Consider the following 6,069-nt stretch of genomic DNA (forward strand, 5'->3'; position numbering starts at 1 on the left):
AGCTACTCCAGGGAGCTTTATTACTACCACTTGTGCTGGCACACAACTGCTATCCCTGACATTTTTCCAGGATATACATACATATGGTTATTTGGCCTGCAGAGTTCATTTTCTCAGCAAGTGCCTGGTGTGACAAAAGACACATTACACAGAAGATACGCACAGTGTCTCAGAGGAGGCCCCGTTCCTACCAGCACACTGTTAGGAGGGCTTCTTCACAAAACATTTGAAATACCAGCACTCCTAACAAGATTGCAGGAGCACAGTATCAAGTTCCCACTAAATCCTTCTATGCCATACTATTATCTTTACTTTTACATTATGATTTTTAACTATGCCCTAGCTTGATCATTCATCCTATAATTCACATTTTCACATAGCATCATCTTCTACCATCTCATTATCAGAAACATGAATGTTGTAGAGATCAGAGTTTGTGTGCCCATTTTAGAAACAAGACACCTGATTCTTTTACATTTGTGAAGCCAAAATACCATAGTGCTCACTTCTGCAGCACCAACCCAGTCAGGAAAATTACCCACTSCTTGCAATTTTCTGAACAGAGGACTTTTCAAAAAGCTGTGTGCAGCAACATTTTTCCCATACCAGCACATTCTCATTGATTTAATTGTCATGCTAATTGTGAACTTGGGATTTATCCTTCCCCTCCTTTGCTTGTGAAAACCATATAACAGGCACCTGGGCAACAGCAACTAAAGCTGTAAGTATCCTGTGAGTAGGTGCAGAACAGTTGTCAAATGTGCATCGTGTACATGGAAAAGACAATGAAGAGATCTCAGAGCTGGATGAGTTCAGCAAGACAGTTATTTGTATTGTTACAGCTGCAGGTGAAATCATACATAACATTTACAAACTGAGAACAGGAGCATCACCAGTCCCACGAAGGGAACGCAGAGCTAGCTGCTGATTTTCAAGAGCTGTACACAGGAGCCACAATGAGGCACCAGATGGCTGAAAAAGACCTTCAGCAGAACTCTGATAACACCCTATTTATCTAGCAGCACACTGCTTTGTATGAATTTGTGAATAAATCCATTTGTCTTGCATTTACATTTTAATRATTTGGTAAAACTTTCTATGAATGTTCTGATCAATAAAGGCATGTTTATTTTGAAGGAAAATAAAAAAAATTTTGAAAAATAAACTTTGAAAAACAAATTTTTAAAGAACAATGATTATTTTAAAGCTGTGTAAAACACATACTGACTACTCTTGCATGAATCACAGATCAAAGCAGTTATATTAAAAAAAAATCACATTTAATTTCCATTGAAATTAAGACGAAGGGATACAGCGATGTGCAAGGCTAGCAGCTAAGCTGGAAGAGGCATACAGCTAAGCACTGAGAAGATATCACTAGGTATATTTAAAGCAATGACCGAGGAAATGCRTATGGCCCCAGGTGTCTTGTTCCATCTGTGTTCACTGCCTCAGGATCTGTACACTGGAGCTATATGTTTCCCTGCACTCTGTTCGTCCTTTTGCCTTTGGTCTAACATGCAATTCTTCCACTCCTCAACATCACAGCTGCACTCTTCAAAACACATCCTTTTGTGCCTATTTCCTCTTCCATTTCATCTTACATGCAACAGATGCCATCCAAGAAAGCCTCAGATGGGTCACTGAAAAACAGCAAGATGAATGCCATTACACATAAAGAATACAAGGAGAGATAAGCAAGAAAAATACGTACAAAACTGGATCAAATGGCTCCCCCAATGGATCCCTCTAAAGCAAATACTTTTCAAAGTTAATATTTAGATGTGGCTCCCAGGATATCATTCATTATATGCTACTAAATCTATTTCAATAACTGTTATTCTTGCATCTTGCTTGTTGCAACATCAAACGCCTAAAGCAAGCAGCTACTCAGTAGTCACATTTGTCAGTAATCTTCCCGCTATAGTAATAGCAACCACTGGGGCTGACTGCAGAATGGCAGGGGAAGATATTTCTTCCTCTGCAGGACAACAACAACAACAAAAAAAGGAGTCTTCTATCTAGTTCTGCAAGCCAAATCAAGACCATCTTTCTCTGTCAGCAGTAAACAAGATCTCCTTCTTTTTAATCTCTGAATCCAAGTATGGCACCTAAAAAATGGCTTTTCAGCTCTTGAATTAAAAAAATCAAGGCACATTTTTGTTCATAAAGATAAATACACAGGGGAAAAAAATGTAGCCTGAATATCTAGGCAATTAACTGTTTGCAAAGATTATTTTAAGGCTTTCATGTATTTGAGTTGAATGTTCTACTATATGTTTTACTGAGCTTTATTTTCTGCTTGCTATGCACTGAAAATGTGTTACTTTTAAACTCTATCAGTCTTTTTTACACTTGGGAATATTTTTGCAGTTGCTAATAGTATTCTCTTGTTTTTTAATTAGCAGTSACAGACAGGTTGTTAAAATAAGATAGAACTTCCAAAGACACTTCCTTCTTTCCCTGCCTACATGCAAAATCATTGTTTTGGGAGGGAGGAAAAAAAGCACACAGTGTTTCCACACACAGTGAAGATAAAGATGCATAAGAACACTCACCTGAGCTTCCTTCCTCTGTGGGTTCTGTTGCTGAACTCCTCCAGTCTCGAATAAACTCTGCTTTCCACAGAATTTCTAACATGCAAGTCAACCTTCCCATAAAATTTGTTTTGAGTATGAATATCTGAAATTCCTTCCTCTTGGTAACATGAGATGGTTATTGAAACTTTCACAGTGGCCTTAAGATCCCTGACTGCTACGATACCAGCTCAGCAAAGATGTGGAAGAAATGGAAGGAAGACTAATTTTATTCTGGACTCTTCTGCTTTTTGGCAGTCTTGTCACACTTTCTCTTCTCCCAGCACTGCTCACCAGTTCCTGTCAAAGCCAAATTCTGCGACTCCTTCTAAATGTTTGAAGAAACATCTGTATTTCTGCCACTGTGTTCACACTGTCCCCTTTGTCACAGGCCAAAGAAATGTATGACAGCAGGTTGAGCCAATGAAGATTAACATACAAAAATTGTAATGGTAATCCTATCTGAATTGGAATCAGTCAGAAATGATTTTGTATGTTCACATGATCAGACAATAACACTGCACCATATTCCAAGAACTGATGCACAGAAGCAATATTTAGCCATTACAATTTTTTTAAACAACAAAACCTAAAGTCAACGAGCCAGACCAAAGAAGAATAAAAGCCTAGAACAGATATCAAAGAGGCATTATAGACAAGGAGGTGTAYGGAAATCCAGTATCTTTCTTTGATATAATAATTGACTGTTCTAGTAAGTACAGTGTGATAAATATGTTCCTAAACTGCAGACCAACTATGTGACAGAACTGAGAAAAAAAAAAGAAAAAGAAAAAAAGAGGGGGATGGAAAGATGAGTACATTTAGAAAAACAACAGGCTAACAGGGAAATGACAGTGGTTATGTGACAGAAATTACTGATCTGACAGGAAATTACTACTCTAGTTTATCAAGAATCACATTTCAGATCAATCCCACATTTGCATCTGTGCTCAGGTCACTGAGAGAAGTGAAGTTGTCTGATGACAGAGAAGTTGCAGGCATCACTAGAGGGGAAAGATTAGAAAAATTCTACAAAGAACTGAATGATCTTTAGAACTAGAGCAACAGAAATGGAATGGAATAACAGGACAAAGTACAAGGTCATGCACTCAAGGACTAATAGGAATTTCTACTAAAAGCTCGAAGCTTGTTAGTGAGGAACAACCACAGGAAAAAAGGACCTAGGGATATTAAGTGATAACAGATATATAGACCTTTAACATGAAGAAGATACCTCATTTGATAAATGTAGTTCTAGCATGTATCAGTGGCATTGAGCATGAGGCTACCTAGAATGCTGTGAACATGGATGACCAGATTTGCACAAGAATGATTAATTCAAAGGGAAACAAGTGCAGAGCAGAGCTGCGCTCTCATATAATTAGATTTTATAAATCCAATTTTATGATAAGGCAAAGGAAATATAGCTTATTGAAGCTAGRAAAATATAGGCTGCTGGGACCACAATTTTCTGTACTAATATGTCAGGGTGGGCACCAAGGGCTGAAGAAACCTCTTCTAGGTAAGAGACAGGATTGGCACAAACAGACACAAATGGACCACAAATTAATTTAGGTTGGAAAATGACATTCATTTCTAGCTATGAGAGGAAGAAAGTTCACAAACAACCTTCCAATAAAAATAATACAGGCAAATCAATAGTAATTTTTAAATGGAATCTTCATTCCATTTCTGAATGCAGTTGGATGATAACCCAGAAGGTAAACAGYAACTTCATCAGTTTAGCTGCAACTTTACACAGGTGCATAAACATACAGAATAGAACAGCAGGTATTTTCAGACACACTGGTGACTTTTTACAGGTAGACAAGTTTTCATTCACTTTAACTCCATTCAGCAGAGTTCAACACTGTAACCATATTAGGGAGTCAGGACTATTTTAAGATTGTCATTAAAGGACTCTCTGTATTGGTTCAAGCAATGAAGTGTCTACACAGAGACTAGTACCAGTAGGTTCTGTACAGTGTGGGAAAATCCAGATACTAACTGGATTCAAAATTGAAAGTAAATGCACACTGTGTATGGGCTAACACAAGACAAGTTTCACCTCAACTCTTCAGTGTATATCAGGAGCAGCACCGCTTTAGCTATTGCAGAGAATAAAGGTGACCCACTGTTTTGTTTGGACAAGTCTTGTATTACCACTTTAAGCTTTTTTTTTTTTTCTAGAACAATGTAAAAGTTAGAACAGCATCTGGATTCCAGTATTTCCAGGAACAGTTACATGTCAACACTATCATGAGATACATGGAAGTCYGACACATTGCTTTGAAGTCTTGCTTCAAAAGCACTGAAAGGCTGCAAGATGTCAAAGGCTGGCAGTAGTGACATTCTTCAGAAAGAGTTGTGTTCCACTCATCCAAAAATTCATGTAAAATGCAACACTGCATCACTACATCGTATCAGTCAGACATATCACACTCCATTTAGTAACAGGAAGCTTATACAATAATAGGTATGTCTTAATTTCAAGACTCATTTTTTATGATCATTAGAGAACAGAAATTGTGTCAACTATTTTAAATAAAAAACTCTTTTACAAGCTGTTCTCGATAAATACACTTGCAATCTTGAAACTAAACCCTGGGTCTTTCACAAGGATGGCATTATCCATCACATGGCTTTAAAACATTGTACATACTGTGATCTCAAAACTCTTCCAAACTTTTCTTGAGCCTTATAATACTTATAAGTGATGGTAAAATGATAACATTAGGAGTGCAACCCAGGAATCTGGACAGCTGCTTCTTTGTTCTAATCCTGCCAAACAAGCAACAGTTTATTGTTGTAGTTTTGATTCCTGTGCAACAGGCTGCTGACAGATATATTTATTTTTAATTTCCCCCTCAAACCTTAATACTAAAAATAAAAATAAACACTGAGCTTTTTTTTTAATGTGAGACATTTTTAAAGTAACTATGCCAAATAAAGAAAGAAGGTTTGCATGTTCATCTAGCTATTCCCTAGAGCATTCTCAATGCCCAGCACTTAATCCATCGATTTAGTAAAGGAACTTGCCAACCGCTAAAGTAAGGATTAGTTACATGCAATTCAGAAGGCGTTTTAAGTTGCCTGAATAGAAAATTAAGCCGGGGTAGCAAGTCTGAAGTAGCACTAATTCCCGATAGCCAGTCTGACCATTTTGTTAACACATAAACAAAGTGCAAAATCAAAGTTTTTTTTCCAGTATGATCTGTCACGCATTCCATGAAATTGTATACGTTACGGCATTATTAATGCCGTGCAAGAGAACTTCTTTTTACTTCCCCCTCCCCCCCCCAATCGAAATGTCCACATCGCGATTGCGGCCACCGTTTTGATGGGGCGCAAACACTACATTAGCTGCGGGACCTCGTGATGTGTCACCCGCAAAAAAAAACCCGAGTATCTCACTAGCATCCCACGAGTCTTTCTCACGATTTTACGTAGCAGGCTGCTGCACGAGGCAAGCCCGCGGCTGGCGGCAGCTCCC

General features: G+C 38.0%; 1 protein-coding gene across 3 annotated transcripts in view; it reads right to left on the minus strand.

Moving 5' to 3' along the window:
* IPO8 (importin 8) overlaps positions 1-6,069 on the minus strand; it is a 47,055-nt gene that overhangs the window by 39,945 nt on the left and 1,041 nt on the right. The gene's annotated exons all lie outside the window — the stretch shown is intronic.

The sequence above is a fragment of the Apteryx rowi genome, unplaced genomic scaffold (genome assembly GCF_003343035.1).
Source record: "Apteryx rowi isolate R43461 unplaced genomic scaffold, aptRow1 scaffold_31, whole genome shotgun sequence".
NCBI classification, from domain to species: domain Eukaryota; kingdom Metazoa; phylum Chordata; class Aves; order Apterygiformes; family Apterygidae; genus Apteryx; species Apteryx rowi.